Below are 20,000 nucleotides of genomic sequence, written 5' to 3'. Positions count from 1 at the left end.
TTGAGCCACTGCACACTGATGAGGAGAATGTGGTCCATCACAAGCAATATACCAAGGAGTATTTTCTATATTGTTAACAGTTTTCCCTTTCAATGGATCCGGTGTATCTTGACTTTGGGCAATTTTGGGCTTCTCAATTTGGGGTTTACCATCCTTCCAATTTGTATTGTATGGCATATCATGTAATCTAGGAGGTCTATCTTGCCCGTTATAATGGGGCTTATCATTTTTGCTAACCTTGGCAGTCAAATCTTTCATAGCAGTAACCAGTTTTCCATTTTATCATCCTCTTTAGCAACTTTGTTAGGTTGTTGTTTGGTTTCATGCCATAATCTACCATCTGTCCTTCTTCCTAATTTTCCAGATGCTTTTCTATTACTTTCTACATTTATAGCAATTCTAAAAGCATCCCTCAAGTTATGAGGATTTTTATCTCTCAAAATATAGGCCATTTTGGAATCAAATGCATTGTAGTATGTATTAAGACACATGTTATCATCTAGCCTCATCACTTGATACAATCTGTGCATAGCTTTCTAGAATCTGGCATTGAAATCAGTGACTATTTCATTTTCAGATTTTCTAATATTATTGAACTCATTCAGCATGAAACTCACATTAGTCTTGTCACCATACTGTTCTTGAAAACAATTTTTAAAATCATCCCATGAACCTATGCTATTTACTGGAAGACCTCTGTACCAATCTCTTGCATCATCAACCAGAGATTGAACAAACAACTTCATAATAACATCTTCATTTGCTATCTCATAATCATTTATTAAATCCCCAAAAGATTTTAGATGTTCCTCAGCACTAATTGCATTGTTCCCAGCAAACTTATGGAGTCTGTCTCTTAGCTCAGTAGGAACATGATTTGGATATCCTGGGATCCCATCAAAAAACAATTGCCTATATTGTTCTAGATTAATTGGCCTTCTTTGAAAAGGGGCAATAGCACTATTATTTCCCATGGTCATTTTAGCTTTTGGGATTGGAGATTGAGGTACTTGGGTGTACTGTTTATTCAAGGGTATTTGACTTACTGAGGCAATATTAGCATGTACTGCAGGTTGAGTATTGACCTGAGGAGCGGAAATGTGTTGGGGATTAGGCTTGCTAAGATCTTCCGATGGGAATGTAATAGGGGGAGCCTTTAAGTAATTAATCTTTCTTTTAACTTCCTGATTCGCTGCTTCCAACTCAACCTTTTCTAGTTCCATTTGGAGGTCTTCCTTTTCCTTCCTCATCCTTTCCATCTCTCTCTCATGTGCTAGAATCCTATGAGAAATCTCTTCTACAGTTTTAGATTCTACTCCATCATCTACCCATTTCTATTTTCCTTTATCTAAATTAGCTTTAGGAAGCTGGGAGTCATTAAATACTTCCCTAATTGGCTGGGCTACTGACTTACAAGCTTGTCTATTTTTATGGATTAGGATTTCCCTAATCACAGGGCTTTCCTCATCACTTTTTTCCTTTTCTTTAGCAAGCATTTCAAGATCATCTATCTGTCTAAGAAGCCTAACTCTTTCCATTAACTTGGCTTTGATTTCCTTCTCCTTATTTGCCTCCTTCTGGGCTCTTAGGGAGATTAAATGATGGACTCTTTTATTCAAATCTTCGATCTCTTGAGACATCTTATCCTCATCAGGGAAGTTTTCTTCAGAGTCAGATGCATTAATTTGATCTATGTCAATTAGACTAATGTTTTCATCTATTGTCCTAGGAACTGAGTGCCTAATCGCATTCCAAACTAAGCTATGGTCCTCAAAATTCCAAACTAAGCTATGGTCCTCAAAATTCAAAGTTCCTCCCAAAGAATTTACTGGTATGAGTGATCCCGCGTATTTAATTCCTCTCTTAAAGAGAAAAGCTAACAAACACTTATACTAAAATTGATAAGGTTTGAGGAAATCCTCAAAGCAATTCCAGCCTCCCTTTGTTATTACGAATTGGTGGGCTATGGTAGCTGCAGGGAAAATAGTCCCTTTACCTCTACCTGTCAACTATGCCTCTTGTAGGCCACCAATTTGCCTAAGGATCTCCGCTATTCCCACTTTGAGAGGGACCTGGTAAGGTAACAAAAATGGAGTACCCCTGAAACCAAAAACTCTGAAAACTGTGGAGACTGGATATAAATAAATGTCGCCCCAGTTATGAACAATTTTGATGTTCTCTGCGAATTCTTTTGGCCTTATGAATTCCAAAAGAACCTTGGGGACTCTTGGGTTATCAGAGCAGAGGAGAGTCCTTATTTTGGATGCAAAATATTTATCAAACTTTAAGAAACTAGCATCCTCTCTGTCCCATGACAACACAGTACTCCATAATTGTACTGGCATTTTTTCTCCTTCCTTCTCCTTAACCAGGTCTAGTCCACTGGCGAAATAATCACCACCTTTGAATAGAAAAAGGTGCATCAAGAGTGAATACCATCTGAAAGATCTCTCCACCTTTCCATTCTTTATTCCTATCAACCCTCCATGGATAGCATCGGCAATGAAAGAGGCAAAATCAAATGTGATAGCAAGAGAAGGATTCAGAATCTGGGCAATCATTAGCAAGTAATGATTCGGCATATTTGCTTCAGCATCCTCTCCTAGAACTTGACAAAGTGCCCAATACATTCCTTTAGCCCTCAGGGTAAACATACTTAATGAGAAGGGCTCTTGTGTGTTGGGTCCTACAACTGTTAACCCTCCTATTTTCACAAAACGTTCCTTGAGAGGCCCATTCCTGAGATGACTCCTCTGTGCACCGTAAACTTGGGCTAATGCTATGAAATTTATAGGTTCCAAGAAGTTTGTGAACTCATTAAGTCCAAATGCTGTCCTAAATTCTTCAGCATTAATTTCCACAAGGGTTTTCCCATTTACATCCCGGATGCATCTTGTGACTAGATCATAATTTAATGCCATTTGGGTTAGCAGGTCTGTATCCATGAATACCCCTGGGACTACTAATTTCCCAACATCTAGTTCCCAGATACTATTTTGAGGGGTAGGAGAATTTCTCATTCCAAATCCAACTTTAAACAACCCCAATCCAGACAGTCCAACCTATGGGTCTCTCAGCCAATTACCTTTGTCATACAATCCTTCTCCTATCTTCAAACGGGGAGCCCTGGGCACTAACTCTTTGGCCTTTGATGCCTGATAGGTTGATAATGTCAACTTTTCTAAAAAATCATCACATACACTTCTTTCTAAATAGTTAACCTTGCCGGAAAATTCCCTTTTAGGAGCCATTTTGAAAATGCAAGAAAATGAATATCACTCTTAAACAATCCTGCAACAAAAGAATTATCTTACTTAGAACACCACACAAAAATTGCTACAAAAATATGAGAGAACCTGATCTTTACTTGAAGGAATTTTTTCTGCAACTGAACCGACTTGCTCTATATCTGAAGAAAATAACTCTGCGTCTGCTCTTCTGCAAAATCTTTTAAAAGATATCTTCACTTGGTAGTTAGGAAATCAAATATTTGTACTCAGGGCCTTAACTATAACATTGATTCCGCATGCTCCGGCCGTCCCTTCGAAATTGAATTCATACGAGAATTCATATTTTTCACTCCAACGGGTCACAACATTCCTGCAAGTGTTCCATTTTGCTCTTTTGCAACTTCGCGAAGCATAACTATCGAGCAGCTTAGTCCTGCGAAATAGCGCCAACCGTTCAATCAAACGAAACTTGATCGAGTGTTAGATTAACTGATGGCTTTGGCCTTTTTCTGGGTCCCACTTTTTTATTGGCTGCATAATACCACGTGGTGTCGAATCATTGGCCTTGAAATTCCCTTCGCATTCTACTTGATACTAGCCGCGTGTCTTTCCTTTTATACCGACGTTTCCACCTTGGCGGGCCCATTCTTTCTTCTTAGACCACGTGTCATCATGACACATGGATGGTTCTCGTTTACTCTCGCTATTTCACAGGCATAAGGAGTGATCACTTTACCCTTGTGAAATAGCGCGGGCCATCGGATCATCTCTGAAGTTGATCGGCATTTAATCTTTTGAAACGGCTCTCAGGAGGGGTGGGCCCGCTGACTCATCGTAAACACCTGGTGCCCTGTCACATTCAGCACTGATTTGTCGCTCTGTCATTTGCCAAAAGAAAACCATGGGGGCCCCACTTTCATCTCAACAGCTCTATCGTCCAGGTCATCATCATGACACGTGGACGGTTCTCGTTCATTCTCGCTATTTCGCGGGCATAAAGTGTGAGCACTTTACCCTTGCGAAATAACGCCGACCATTGGATCATCTCATAAGCTGATTGGCATTTAATCCTTTGAAAAGGCTCTCAGGAGGGGTGGGCCCACTGACTCATCATAAACACATGGCATCCATTCACCTGCGGAGCTGATTTATCACTCTGTCATTTGCCAAAAGGAAACCACAGGGGCCCCACTTTCGTCTCAATAGCTCTATCGTCCAGGTCATCATCATGACACGTAGATGGTTCTTGTTTACTCTCGCTATTTCGTGGGCATAAGGAGTGAGTACTTTACCCTTGCGAAATAATGTGGGCCATCGGATCATCTCTGAAGTTGATCGGTGTTTAATCCTCTGAAAAGGCTCTTAGGAGGGGTGGGCCCACTAACTCGTTGTGAACACCTGGCGCCCTGTCACATTTGGCGCTGATTTGTTGCCTTCTTATTTGTCAAAAGAAAACTACAGGGCTTCAATAAATTGTTAACAGTTGTACCTGCCAGGTCATCTCCACCTACAACCTGACTCACCTCCGGGGCCTACCTTTCAGCCTTTAGTCCTGAACCACTGACTGTTGTGACCTGTGCCATGTGCCGCCATTTTACTCACTATCAACAACCAGCTGGACCATCTACGTGGCATGCCATGTGGTTTTTGCGACTTCGCTGGTCTTAAACTACATGCAACTTCGCCTAGCAAAATAGCGCGAGCCGTGGATCCATCCATGAGATGCGCACTAGTTACTGGGCCCGACAACTTTAGAAGAAAAACATACAAGGCATAAAAATTTTCAATTGATCAACGTAACCGCCTAGGCAAATAACAAGGGGGGACACTTCATACGACCCCACGACCCATAACTTAAGTGAATAAAGTAACGACAGATTAGAAACTAGAGGGTTTAAAACAAATAAGATAGGATCTAAAATAAAAAACCCTTAAACCATTAATGTCTAGAACAAAGCTAAAGCACTTGGAATTACACCCTACTCGAAAATTTCAACATACCATAGCCAATCATGGGAAAAGAAAAACCCAATTTTAATCAGTGATAACAGGAAGAACATCCTGTATGGAACCCGGTTACCCGAAAACCACTGCACTGTCGATGCTCGCAACAGTCATGCCATGAGAGAGTGCACCGTGCACGCGACCGAGTAAGGCCACTCAGAGACATCCATTTCCTAGGCATATGCCCCCTACGCACTTTTGGTGGTGCACCCCGTAGGAACAATCCCGCCTTGACCAACCTGAACAATTCCCCTCTCAAAGGAAGGCCTCGGCCTTAATCGCCCATGACAAATAGCTCGAGGAAGCATGAAGCACCCACAGGAGCCAGAGCATGATGATGCAGAGTCTCGGTTCATAGGAGCCTGGGAAGAACATCCCGTATGGAACCCTTTACCCGAAAACATCCAAACTGCACATGCTCATGATAGTCCTGCCATTAGAGAACGCACCGTGCACGCGACTGAGTAAGGCCACTCAGAGACATCCATTTCCCAGGTATATGCCCCCTACGCACTTTTGGTGGCCCAACTCGCACGAACAGTCCCACCTCGACCCCGTAAACAAGCTTTTTTGCCTCGAAGAGTTCGTCGGAGATGAAGAAGCAACCTTCAGTGCAACCATAGCACTCTTTTGTGCAACCGCCCAAACAACGCCCCCTCTACCCTCTATCAAAACACTCGGCATTGCTGCTCCCTAAGGAGAGCTTCTCCTCATAGGCAATTCCGCTCTTATCTGGTCACGTTTGTGTGCCCGAATTTTGAAAGGCAACCTCCATGGGACATGGAAAAGACTCGAGAAGAGATCTCGCTCATGGGAGAGAGAAGCCAAGGAGACCACGAGAGTGCTGAGAGTGGGACAGCGCTGAATAGGCGGGAGAAGCCTGCGTGTATAAATGGAGATATATATCCAATTGCAATGAAGGAACGTGCCAAAGATCGAGAACAATGGCAGAAATGCTAGTAACATGCACTTCGGGACCAACGCATCATCGGAAGACAACAACCAAACATCGAAAGAGTCACGATGCTCCGCAACCTACGTGCAAAGCGGTCGCACACCGGGTAAGGGAGTGAGAGCCCCAAACATAGCTGGGCGAGGTGCTCACTCCGCTCTTTAATATCTCGTTAATACCACCAAGGAAATGGCACAAGCACACACACACAAGCATCCTCAGAAGAGGACAGTTCGAGTGACAGGTCAAATCCAAGAGTTTTGAAGACTACCTCCAGGAACAATCAGGAACAAGATCGATTACAAGTCGTCGAGTCTGTTACTGGGTGAACACGAGATGCGCACAAGAAATCGATCAGCCCTCACAATGGCCCAAGGCCAGAGATCGGACTGCTATGATTTATCCCAACAATCATCGTGCCACTCTTCGCAGAGAGGTGATAGACGCCAACGAGCCCGCGCATAGCAATCGAGGTGTAAAAAGGGCGTTGAAGTTAGGAAGCCTGGATGAAAGAGGCTACGAGGTCACCTCGAAGCAGTCTAAGAATCGGGCGCACTTGGGGCGACTACCAGTGCCAACTCCTTATCCCATGGAGCATCCGACACAAAGAAATTTCCAAGGCGGCCAAGGAGCCTCCCCGCATAGCAATCGGGGTGTGAGGTGACGGATGCAGCATTGATAGCAATCAAGGTGTGAGGTGAAGGATGTAGAAGTGAGAGCTGAGGGATGTAGCAGAGATAGCAATCGGGGTGTGTGATGCAGTAGAGATAGCAATCGAGGTGTACAGCGAACGGTGTGGTGGGAAGGGCCCAGCAGCCAGATGCATGAAGCGACGAATGGAGCAGTGATGACAACCGGGCTGTGAGGAGAGGAGGGATGCAGCCAAGAAAGCAATCAGGGCTCGAGGCAAGGGATGTAGCAAGGATAGAAATCATGTTGTGAGGCAAGATTCCAAAGGCTAAACGTGAGAGGCTGCAGGGTCGACTCAGAGAGGTCTATGCATGTGAGAGGCTGCAAGCAAGGTCGACTCGGAGTGGTCTATGCATCGAGCGCGCTTGGGGTGACTACCAATGCCAACCCCTTATCCCGCGACGCGTCCGACAAAGAGAACATTCCAAGGAGGTCGAGGAGGTTACAAGCTGAGGGATGCAGTAGCGATAATAAATATAGTTCCACGGCAGCCGAGAAGACTCACCACATAGGAATTGGGATGCGAGGCGAGGGATGCGGCGGGAAGGCCCCGACGGCTAAACGGAAGAGGCTACAGGGCCACCTTGGAATGGTCCAAGCATCGGACATGATTGGGGCGACTACCAGTGCCAACCCCTTATCCCGCAATGCGTCCAACACAGAGATAGTTCTGAGGCAGCCGAGGAGCCTCACCGCATACCAATCGGGGTGTGAGGCGATGGATGCGGCGAGAAGTCCCCAATAGCTAGACGGAAGAGGTTGCAGGGCCGCCTTGGAATGGTCTGAGCATTGGATGCGCTTGGGGCGACTACCAGTGCCAACCCCTTATCCCGCGATGCGTCCGATACACAGATAGTTCTAAGGCGGCCGAGGAGCCTCACAGCATAGAAATCGAGGTGCGAGGCGAGGGATGGGATGAGAAGGCCCCAACGGCTAGACAGAAGAGGCTTCAGGGCCGCCTCGGAATGGTCCAAGCATCGGATGTGCTTGGGGTGACTACCAGTGCCAACCCCTTATCCCACGATGCGTCTGATACACAGATAGTTTCGAGGTGGCCAAGGAGCCTCACCGCATATCAATAGGGGTGCGAGGCGAGGGATGGGATGAGAAATCCCCAACGGCTAGACGGAAGAGGCTTCAGGGCTGCCTCGGAATGGTCCAAGCATCAGACGCACTTGGGGCGACTACCAGTGCCAACCCCTTATCCCGCGATGCATCTGATACACAGATGATTCCAAGGTGGCCAAGGAGCCTCACCGCATAGCAATCAGGGTGCGAGGCGAGGGATGGGGCGAGAAGGCCCCAACAGCTAGACGGAAGAGGCTTCAAGGCCACCTCAGAATGGTCCAAGCATTGGACGCGCTTGGGGCGATTATCAGTGCCAACCCCTTATCCCGCGATGAGTTCGATACAAAGATGGTTCCAAGGCGGCCGAGGAGCCTCACTGCATAGCAATTGGGGGTGCGAGGCGAGGGATGCGGCGAGAAGGCTCCAACGGCTCGATGGAAGAGGCTTCAGGGCCGCCTTGGAATGGTCCAAGCATCGGACGCACTTGGGGTGACAACCAGTGCCAACCCCTTATCCCGCGATGTGTCCGATACGAAGATAGTTCCAAGGCAGCTGAGGAGCCTCACCGCATAGCAATCGGGGTGCGAGGTGGCGGATGCGGGGAGATGGCCCCAATAGCTAGACGGAAGAGGTTGCAGGGCCGCCTCGAAATAATCCAAGCATCGGACGTGCTTGGGGTGACTACCAGTGACAACCCCTTATCCTGAGATGTGTCCGATATGAAGATAGTTCCAAGGCGGCCAAGGAGCCTCACCGCATAGCAATCAGGGTGCGAGGTGGGGGATGCGGCGAGATGGCCCCAAAGGCTAGATGGAAGAGGCTGCAAGGCCGCCTCAGAATAGTCCAAGCATCGGATGCACTTTGGGCGACTACTAGTGCCAACCCCCTATCCCGCGATGCGTCCGATACACAGATAGTTCCAAGGCGGCCGAGGAGCCTCACCGCATAGCAATCAGGGTGCAAGGCGGGGGATGCGGCAAGATGGCCCCAATGGCTAGATGGAAGAGGCTTCAGGGCCGCCTCGAAATGGTCCAAGCATCGGACGTGCTTGGGGCGACTACCAGTGCCAACCCCTTATCCCGCGATGCGTCTGATACACAAATAGTTCCAAGGTGGCCAAGGAGCCTCACAGCATAACAATCGGGGTACGAGGTGAGGGATGAGGCAAGAAAGCCCCAACGACTGGATGGAAGAGGCTTCAGGTCTGCCTCGGAATGGTCCAAGCATCAGACACGCTTGGGGCGACTACCAGTGACAACCCCTTATCCTGCGATGCATCCGATACACAGATAGTTCCAAGGCGGCCAAGGAGCCTCACTGCATAGCAATCGAGGTGCGAGGTGAGGGATGCAGCGAGAAAGACCCAACTGCTAGATGGAAGAGGCTTCAGGGCCACCACGGAATGGTCCAAGCATCGAACGCACTTGGGGCGACTACTAGTGACAAGCCCTTATCCCACGATGCGTACGATACACAGATAGTTCCAAGGCGGCCGAGGAGCCTCACCGCATAGCAATCGGGGTGCGAGGTGAGGGATGCGGCGAGAAGGACCCAACAGCTAGACGGAAGAGGCTTCAGGGCCACCTCGGAATGGTCCAAGCATCAGACGCGCTTGGGGTGACTACCATTGCCAACCCCTTATCCCGTGATGCATCTGATACACAGATAGTTTCGAGGCAGCTGAGGAGTCTCAGCGCATAGCAATCGGGTTGCGAGGCAGATTATTGGGAAGGGAACCCCCTGGGATGCGGCTCAAGCAATGCCCAAAGGGACTGGAATGCGGAATCACATCGAGAGACCCAAATGCTATACAAGGGCTCAAATCGAATTATTGATTTGGCCACGACATGGACGCATTGGAATGACTACCTTTGCCAAACCACTCTCGCAATTACATCCATACTGAAACCAATAGGCATTTCCGTTAGAGCCCTCGCATAGCATTCGGGAATCTCGCATGCTCCTCTAAATCAACCAATGCTAGTGCTCAATGAAAATCCGAGCACTACCACCGTTCGAGCGCCAGCATTGGTCAAGTTAGAGGGGCATGGGGGAGAATGCCCCAGTCAACACCTCCCCTATATAAGTTATTTGTCCGATTCTCGCACAACCATAGTTTGCCTCGTCGAATCAAACAATGGTCCCAGATTCTGACTTCCATTCCATAGAGACCCAAAAGCTAGATGGAGGCTCGCAAGAAAGAGAGTCGGTGCATAGCAATTGGGTTTCTCGAACATTTAGGGACCGAGCTCACTTGCGGATAGGGCAAAATCCGCCAAGCAACCCAAAAGCTAGACGGGGGCTCGAATCGAATCGCCTAGGCGACCACAACAAGGACGTGTTGGATCGACTACCAGTGCCAAACCATTTAGCAAGATGAGTCTGTGTCGAGGTCGGATAGAGATTCTCAGAGAGTCCTACATAGCATTTAGGAGACCTGTCGCGTCCCTCACACTCAACAAATGGTGGTGCACATTTATAAATCTGAGCGATCCCAACCCTTTCAAGCACCAACATCGATCGAGATAGAGGGGCATAGAGGGGGCTGCGTGAGACAACACAGTTCCCTATATAAGTTATTTGTCTGATTCTCACACATCCGAAGAATGGTCATCAAATCAGACAACAGCCCAAACTTCCGACTTTCATCCCAGAAAGCCCAAGAGCTATCTAAAACGTTCATGGCCAGAACTCGATCGCGGCTATACCAGTCCGCCAAGCAACCCAAAAGCTAGACTGGAGCTCTAGTCAAATCACCTCCGTGGCCACTGCAAGGACATGTTGGAGTGACTACCATTGCCGAACCATTCCACAGGTCGAGTCCATACCGAGGCCGCATAGAGATTCCCGATGAGCTCCTACATAGCAATCAGGAGACTTGTCGTGTCCATCACAATCGATAAATCCTGGTGCAAGATTTTTGCATCCAAGCGCTCCAACCAGTCGACCACCAGCATCAATCGACATAAACGGGCATGGGGGGAGGATGCTCAAGAATAATACCTCCCCTATATAAGTTATTTGTCCGATTCTCAAATAGCTGAAGTCTGGTCATCGAATCGGGTCAAAGACCACAACTTCCGACTTTATCCACAATGCAAGTCATTGAATCGAACATCGGCCCCCTAGTCGGACTCCATGCGTATGTTAGGTCATCGGACCCAAATTCTGCCTTCCTGCGCATGGCGAGCCATCAACATCAACTCGGTCATCGGACCCAAACTCCGCCTTTCTGCATATGGCACGCCTTCAACTCGGTCATCGGACCCAAATTCCGCCTTCCTGCGCATGGCGGGCCATCAACATCAACTCGATCATCGGACCCAAATTCCGCCTTTCTGCGCATGGCACGCCATCAACTCAGTCATCGGACCCAAATTCCACCTTCCTGCACATGGCGGGCCATCAACATCAACTCGGTCATCGGACCCAAATTCCGCCTTTCTGCACATGGCACGCCATCAACTCGGTCATCGGACCAAAATTCTGCCTTCCTGCGCATGGCAGGTCATCAGACACAAATTCTGACCTCACGAGTATGCCTACGTATCGAATCGGTCATCGGACCCAACTTGCAACTTCATGAGCATACCAACATTCACCTTCTTGCACATGGCAGGTCATCGGACCCAAATTCTGACCTCATGAGCATACCTACTAATCGAATCGGTCATCGGACCCAACTTCCGACTTTATCCATACAGTAGGGTCTTTGAGGTTGGCACGGTGCGCTCAACCCAGGGAGTCGACCCATCGAAGCATACACCTCCCCTATATAAGCTATTTGTCTGATTCCCACACCTGTGTAGTTTGCACCTCTGATCAGGACATCGACCCCAACTTCCGAACTCCCCTACAATGACCGAACCAGTGCCTTAGTGCGCACCTTGCAATGCACAGTGCCAACATTCGCCTTCCTGCACATGGCAGGTCATCGGACCCAAATTCTGACCTCGCGAGTATGCCTACATATCGAATCGATCATCGGACCCAACTTCCGACTTCATCGATACCGTAGGGTCTTTGAGGTTGGCGTGGTGCGCTCAACCCGGGGAGTCGACCCAACGAAGCATACACCTCCCCTATATAAGCTATTTGTCCGATTCCCACACCTGTGTAGTTTGCACCTCCGATCAGGACATCAACCCCAACTTCCGAACTTGACTAAAAAGACTGCACCAATGCCTTGGTGGGCACCTTGCAACGCACAGTGCCAACATTCGCCTTCCTGCACATGGCAGGTCATCGGACCCAAATTCCAACCTCATGAGCATACCTACTAATCGAATCGGTCATCGGACCCAACTTCCGACTTCATCCATACCGTAGGGTCTTTGAGGTTGGCGCGCTGCGCTCATCCTGGGGAGTCGACCCATTGAAGCATACACCTCCCCTACATAAGCTATTTGTCCGATTCCCACACCTGTGTAGTTTGCACCTACGATCAGGACATCGACCCCAACTTCCGAACTCACCTGCAATGACCGAGGCACACCAAAGTGCGCTCCAAAGGTGCGCACTTTTGGAGGGCACTTTTGTGCTCTCCAAAAGTGCGCACTTTTGGAGGGCACTTTTGTGCGCTCCAAAGGTGCGCACTTTTGGAGGGCACTTTTGTGCTCTCCAAAGGTGCACACCTTTGGAGCGCACTTTTGTGCACTCCAAAGGTGCGCACTTTTGGACGACACTTTTCGTGCGCTCCAAAGGTGCACACAAGTGCACACCTAGGTGAGCACCTTCGACCACACCTTGTAGTACACCAAACTTTGACTTTCGACTTCATCCGCAATGCAGGGTCTTTGAGGTTGGCGCAATGCGCACAACCAGGGGAGTCGACCCATCAAACCCAACACCTCCCCTATATAAGCTATTTGTTTGATTCTCATACATGCGTAGCCTGTAGAAGCGATTAGGACATCGACCCCAACTTTCAGCTTCTAAACGAAAACAAGGTCTTTGAGGTTGGCGTAATGCGAACAACTAGGGGAGTCAACCCATCAAACCCAACACCTCCCCTATATAAGCTATTTGTCTGATTCTCATACATGTGTAGTCTACAGGAGCGATTAGGACATCGACCCCAACTTTTGACTTCTTAATGAAAACAAGGTCTTTCAGGTTGATGTAATGCGCACAACCAGGGGATTCGACCCATCAAACCCAACACCTCCCCTATATAAGCTATTTGTTCGATTCTCATACATGCGTACCCTGCAGGAGCCATTAGGACATTGACCCCAACTTTTGACTTCTTAACGAAAACAAGGTCTTTGAGGTTGGCGTAATGCGCACAACCAAGGGAGTTGACCCATCAAACCCAACAGCTCCCCTATATAAGCTATTTGTCTAATTCTCATACATGTGTAGCCTGCAACAATGATTAGGACATCGACCCCAACTTTTGAATTCATCTGCGTTGACTGCATCAAAGGTGCACGCCTTGGTGCTCACCAAAATCTGACTTCCGACTTCTTCCGCAATGCAGGGTCTTTGAGGTTGGCGCAGTGCGCACAACCAGGGGAGTCAACCCACCGAACGCAACACCTCCCCTATATAAGCTATTTGTCTGATTCTCATACATGCGTAGTCTGCAGCAATGATTAGGACATCCACCCCAACTTTCAACTTCTAAAACAAGACAGGGTCTTTGAGGTTGGTGCAGTGCACACAACCAGGGGACTCGACCCATCAAACGCAACACCTCCCCTATATAAAGCTATTTGTTCGATTCTCATACGTGTAGTCTATAGCAGCGATTAGGACATCGACCCCAACTTCTGAATTCATTTGCATTGACCGCACCAAAGGTGCGCACCTTGGTGTGCACCCTGGAGTGCACTTTGGTGCTCACCTCGGTGCACACTTCGGTGTGCACCAAAGGTGCGCACCTTGGAGCGCACCAAAGGTGTACACTTTGGAGTGCACCACATAGGGTCTTTGAGAGGTTGGCGCAGTGCGCACACCAAGGTGGGTGTTGAGGTGCGTGCCGAGGTGGGTGGGTGCTAGGGTGCGCTCCATGGTGGGTGCGTGCTAGGGTGGATTCCAAAGAGGGTCATAAGGTGGGTGCCAAGGTGGGTTGGTGATATAGTGGGTTCAAAGGTGGGTACTAGGGTGTGTTCCAAGGTGGGTCATAGGTTGGGTGCCAGGATGCGTGGGTGTTAGGTTGGGTGCTAAGGTGGGCTCCTGGGTGGGTGGGTGCTAGGGTGGGTGCTAGGGTGGGTTTCAAGGTGGACGCAAGGGTGGGTGCCAAGGTGGGTAACAAGTTGGGTGTTAGGATGGGTGAATGCTAGAGTGGGTGCCAAGGTGGGTGGGTGCTAAGGTGGATGCCAAGGTGGTTCACAGGGTGGGTGGGTTCTAGGGTGAGTTCCAAGGTGGGTCACAGGTTCAGTACTAGGGTGGGTGTCAAGACGGGTGTTGGGGTGCCTGGGTGCTAGGGTGTGGATGCCAATGTGGGTCATAGGGTGGGTACTAGGGTGGGCGGCAATGTGGGTAACATGCTCGGTGGGTTCTAAATTGGGTGCCAGGGTGGGTGTGCACCCACCTTGCCCGAGGTGGGTGCCAAGGTGCCAGTGTGGGTGGGTGCTAAGGTGGATGCCAAGGTGGGTGAGAAGGTGGGTGATAGGTTGAGTGGTACGATGGGTGGGTGCCAAGGTGGGTGGGTGCAAGGGTGGGTAGGTGCTAGGGTGGGTGTCAGGGTGGGTGGGTGCAAGGATGGGTGAGTGCTAGGGTGCAAAGGTGCCAGGGTGGGTGCTAGGATGGGTCGATGCAAGGGTGAGTGGCAAGGTGGGTGCACAAGTGTCAAGGTGGCTGCCGAGGTGGGTGCCAAGTTGGGTTCCAAGGTGGGTGCCAAGTGGGCAACTGCTATGGTAGATGCCAAGGTGGGTCACGGGGTGGGTGCCAAGTTGCTAGGTTGGGTTCCAAGGTGGGTGCCAAGGTGGGTGCTAGGGTGCGTGGGTCACAGGGTGTGTCACAACATGGGTGCCAGGATTGGTGCGCACCCACACTGGCCAAGACAGGTGCGAGGGTGGGTTCCAAGGCAGGTCACAGGCTGGGTGCTAGGATGGGTGGGTGCCAAGGTGGGCACCAGGGTGGGTGTGCACCCACCCTGGCCAAGGTCGGTCACGGGGTGGGTACTAAGGTGCGTGCTAAGGTGGGTCATAGGGTGGGTGCCAAGGTGGGCACCAGGGTGGGTGTGCACCAATCCTAGCCAGGGTAGGTCATGGGGTGGTTGTCGGGGTGGGCGTCATGGAGCCAAGGTGGGTGGCAAGTAGCCAAGTTGCGTGCCAAGGTGGGTGTCGGGGTGGGTGCCAAGGATCCAAGGTGGGTGCCAAGGAACCAAGGTGGGTGTCTGGGTGGGTGTCGAGGTGGGAGCCAGGGTGGGTCCCAAGGTGAGTGCAAAGGTGGGTGCCAGGGTCAAGGTGAGTGCCAATGTGGGTTCCAAGGTGCCAGGGTCTGGGTGAGTGCCAATGTGGGTTCAAAGGTGCTAAGTTGGGTGCGAGGTTGGGTGCCAGGGTGGGTGGGTGACAAGGTGTGCTAGGTGGAAGCTCGGGTGGGTCGGCATCCCATGGGTGTCGAGTTGGGTGCCTGATGGGTGCTTCTTGTCAAGTTTTAGTCGTCGGGACTCATTTCGAGCCTTAGAGGTCCTTTCTTGTCCGGTTGCCCTTTCTTCGACCTGGGAACCCAATTTTGGTCCTCGGGTCCCATTTTTTAGTGTCTCGCATCCCACTTTTGGCCTGTGGCCTTTTCAGGGTCGATTCTCGTTTTGGGCATCAAAGCATGTTTCTTCTCCTAAAAAGCAATATTTGTTTATTAAGTCTCGGAACACATTTTTGTTCTCGTGGACCCATCATGGGTCTTGGAACGCATTTGTGGTCCTTGGGTCCCATTTTGCATCCCGAAACTTGTTTTTGGTGCTCGATCCCTATTTTGGGTGCCCACCTTGCAGCAAGTGCGCACCCGGGGCAAACCGAGCGCCTTGGTGCACCGAGGCAAGATCGAGCGTGCACCCGAGGCACCCCGAACATTCACCAAGGTGCACTCGGCCCACATGTGAGCGTAGGTCATTGCGCCCAAGGTGGTGTGTGGGCACCGCGTTGCAGACGGGACACTGCATGCACTTGGGCGGGTCAGGGGCACACACGACGCCCCGTCCAGGTGCACGCACGTAGGGCGGGACGGGTGCACACCCTATGCCCTAGCAAGGTGCGCGCACTCGGGCAGGGTTCACACTTGGCGAACGGGGTGCACTTGGCAAGGGAGGGTGTGCACCTCGACGGGGGTGGGTGGCCAGGGTGGATTCGCACGTGGGTCGCAGTTTGCTAAGTACACACTGCGACAAGCTCATAACGGGTGCGATCATACCAGCGTTAGTGCACCGGATCCCATCAGAACTCTGCAGTTAAGCGCGCTTGGGCCGGAGTAGTACTGGGATGGGTGACCTCTCGGGAAGTCCCGGTGTTGCACCCTTTTTTAGATTTTCACCGGGCATCGCAATGCTATTTGAATTAACCTTTTGCCTATTTGTGTTCTTGTCAGGGCTAGGCCGGGCCGGGGTGTGGTGCCCGCACTACCACACACGCGGGGGCGACACCGAGCGCGCACCCGAGGTGCCCTGAGCACACAGGCCACGGTGCAACGCGGGCGTTGTGCACGCACCCTGGTGCGCCCGAGGTGCTGCGCGTGCACCCAAGTGAAATCGGTGTGCACCTCGGCCAGTGCGCGCTCGGTCGAGTCACGCACGTTGGCCAAGGTGCATGGTGATGTTTCTTACTCTAAGGTTCTGCACCAGACGCCCGGGACAGGTGAGCGAAGCTGGGCGGGGCCAGGTGCGTGCTCGGGGCAAGTGCACGCAACTGGAGAGAGCTTTGGAGCGCACTAGAGGTGCGCACCTTGGAGCACACTTCGGAGCGCTCCTCGATGCGCACCAATGATGCGCTCTATTCAAAAGTTTCCTGAAAAGGCAAAAAAAGTTGAGATTATAGAATTTCCCACTTGAGAGATTGTCAAAAAAAATTAAAAAATGAAGGAAACGCGGGTGCCAAGGTGTGCGCAGCCCAGCCAAGGTGTGCGCACCAAGGCGCCCACCCTGGCGAAGGTGCACACAAGGTGCACACCCGAGGGAAACCAGACAATTAACCCAAATTTTGACTTCGCGTGCACCTGCGCACCTTGGAGCGCTCCTTGGTGCGCACCAATCTTGGGCACCTCGGAGTGCACCATGGCGCCCACCAAGGTGCGCACCCGGGACAAATTGAGCTTCGACTTCGTGCGCACCTTGGCGCACACAAAAGGTGCGCACCATGGCGCCCACCAAGGTGCGCAGCCCAGCCAAGGAGTGCGCATCAAGGTGCGCACCCTGGCAAAGGTGCGCACCCGGGGCAAACCGAGCTCTGACTTTGTGCGCACCTTGGAGCGCACAAAAGGTGCGCACCTCAGAGCGCACCATGGCGCCCACCAAGGTGCGCAGCCCAGCCAAGGTGTGCGCACCCCAGGCAAACCGAGCTCCGAATCGTGCGCACCAGACCTGCACGCCATCGTGCACACCTTGGAGCACACTTCGGAGCCCTCCTTGGTGCGCACCGATGTTGCGCACCTCGGAGCGCACCTGGGGAAAACAAGGCAATTAACCCGACTTTCCACTTCATGCGCACCTCAGAGTGCTCTCGGGTTCGCACCTCGAAGCACACTGAGGTGCGCACCTTTGATGCATTGCCTTCACCAATTTCCAGAAAAGGCAAAAGAACATTGAGAAGGTGTGTGCACCGACGTGCCCACCTTGGTGAAGGTGCACGCGAGGTGCGCACCCGGGGCAAATCGGGCTCTGACTTCGTGCATGCCATGCTGCGCACCTTGGAGGGCCATGGTGCGCACCTTGGAGCACACTTCAGAGCACTCAATGGTGCCCAACCCAGCCAAGGTGCCCACCGTGGTGAAGGTGCACACGAGGTGCACACCCGGGGCAAATCAGGCTCTGACTTCGTGCATGCCGCACCTTGGAGCACACTTGAGAGTGCTCCTTGTTGCACACCATGGTGCCCACCAGGGCGTGCAACCCAGCCGAGGTGCCCACCTCGGCAAAGGTGCACATGAGGTGCGCACCCCGGGCAAACCGGGCTTCGACTTCATGCACGCCATGGTGCCCACTAAGGTGCGCAACCTAGCCAAGATGCCCACCGCGGCGAAGGTGCACGTGAGGTGCGCACCCGGCGCAAATCGAGCTCTGACTTCCTGCACGCCGCACCTTGGAGCACACTTTGGAGCATTCCTTGGTGCGCACCAGGGCGCGCAACCCAGCCGAGGTGCCCACCCTGGCGAAGGTGCATGCGAGGTGCGCACCTGAGGCAAACCGGGCTCCGACTTCGTGCACGCCATGGTGTGCACCATGGTGCCCACCAAGGCACGCAACCCAACCAAGGTGCCCACCGCAGTGAAGGTGCAAGCAAGGTGCGCACCCGAGGTGCGCACCCAGGGCAAACCGGGCTCTGACTTCGTGCATGCCGCACCTTGGAGCACACTTCGGAGCGCTCCTTGGTGTGCGCCATGGTGCCCACAAGGGCACACAACCCAGCCAAGGTGTGCGCACCAAGGTGCCCACCCCGGCGAAGGTGCACGCGAGGTGCGCACCCGAGGCAAACCGGGCTTCGACTTCATGCACGCCATGGTGCGTACCATGGTGCCCACCAAGGCGAGCAACCCAACCAAGGTGCCCACCGCGGCGAAGGTGCAAGCAAGGTGCGCACCCGAGGTGCGCACCCAGGGCAAACCGGGCTCCGACTTCGTGCACGCCACACCTTGGAGCACACTTCGGAGCGCTCCTTGGTACGCACCATGGTGCCCACAAGGGCGCGCAACCCAGCCAAGGTGTGCGCACCAAGGTGCCCACCCCGGCGAAGGTACACGCAAGGTGCGCACCCGGAGCAAACCAGGCTCCGACTTCGTGCACGCCGCACCTTGGAGCACAAATCGGGGCGCTCCCGGGTTCGCACCAGCGTTGTGTACCATGGTGGGCACCTCGGAGCACACCAAGGTGGGCAGCGAGGTGCGCACCTTTGATGCGCTGCCTTCACTAATTTCCAGAAAAGGCAAAAAAAAACTAGATTTTTAAATTTCCGTCTTGAAAGATAGTGAAAAAAACGGAACGCGGGTGCCATCTTGAGCCCGCCCTGGTGCGCAGCCCAGGCAAGGTGTACGCACCAAGGTGCCCACCCTGGCGGAGGTGCACACCCGAGGCAAACCGGGCTCCGACTTCGTGCATGCCGCACCTTGGAGCACACTTCGGAGCACTCCTTGGTGCGCACCATGGTGCCCACTAGGGCGCGCAACCCAGCCAAGGTCTGCACACCAAGGTGCCCACCCCGGTGAAGGTGCACGCGAGGTGCGCACCCGGGGCAAACCGGGCTCCGACTTCGTACATGCCACACCTTGGAGCACACATCAGAGCGCTCCCAAGTTTGTACTAGCGTTGTGCACCTTTGATGCGCTACCTTCACTAATTTCCAGAAAAGGCAAAAAAAATGAGATTTTAAAATTTCCGTTTTGAAAGATAGTGAAAAAAATGGAACGCGGGTGCCATCTTGAGCCCGCCCTGGTGCGCAGCCCAGGCAAGTTGTGCACACCAAGGTGCCCACCCTGGCGGAGGTGCGCGCCCGGGGCAAACTGGGCTCTGACTTCATGCACTGCATGGTGCCCACCTCGGCAAAGGTGCACGCGAGGTACACCCGGAGCAAACCGGGCTCCGACTTCATGCATGCCGCACCTTGGAGCACACTTCAGAGCGCTCCTTGGTGTGCACCATGGTGCCCACCAGGGCGCGCAACCCAGCGAAGGTCTGCACACCAAGGTGCCCACCCCAGCGAAGGTGCATGCGAGGTGCGCACCCGGGGCAAACTGGGCTCGGACTTCGTGCACGCCGCACCTTGGAGCACACATCGGAGCGGTCCCGAGTTCGCACCAGTGTTGTGCACCTTTGATGCGCTGCCTTCACTAATTTCCAGAAAAGGCAAAAAAAATGAGATTTTAAAATTTTCGTTTTGAAAGATAATGAAAAAACAGAACGCGAG

General features: G+C 51.8%; 1 non-coding gene across 1 annotated transcript; it reads left to right on the top strand.

The window, feature by feature from the left end:
* The first annotated feature begins 16,288 nt into the window (after positions 1 to 16,288).
* On the top strand, positions 16,289 to 16,407 carry LOC131873802 (5S ribosomal RNA). The gene has a single exon (XR_009371692.1). It is a non-coding gene; the product is annotated as a 5S ribosomal RNA (ribosomal RNA).
* The last annotated feature ends 3,593 nt before the right edge of the window (positions 16,408 to 20,000 follow it).

The sequence above is a fragment of the Cryptomeria japonica genome, chromosome 2, assembly GCF_030272615.1.
Source record: "Cryptomeria japonica chromosome 2, Sugi_1.0, whole genome shotgun sequence".
NCBI classification, from domain to species: domain Eukaryota; kingdom Viridiplantae; phylum Streptophyta; class Pinopsida; order Cupressales; family Cupressaceae; genus Cryptomeria; species Cryptomeria japonica.
This window is presented reverse-complemented; position numbering and strand designations above follow the sequence as displayed.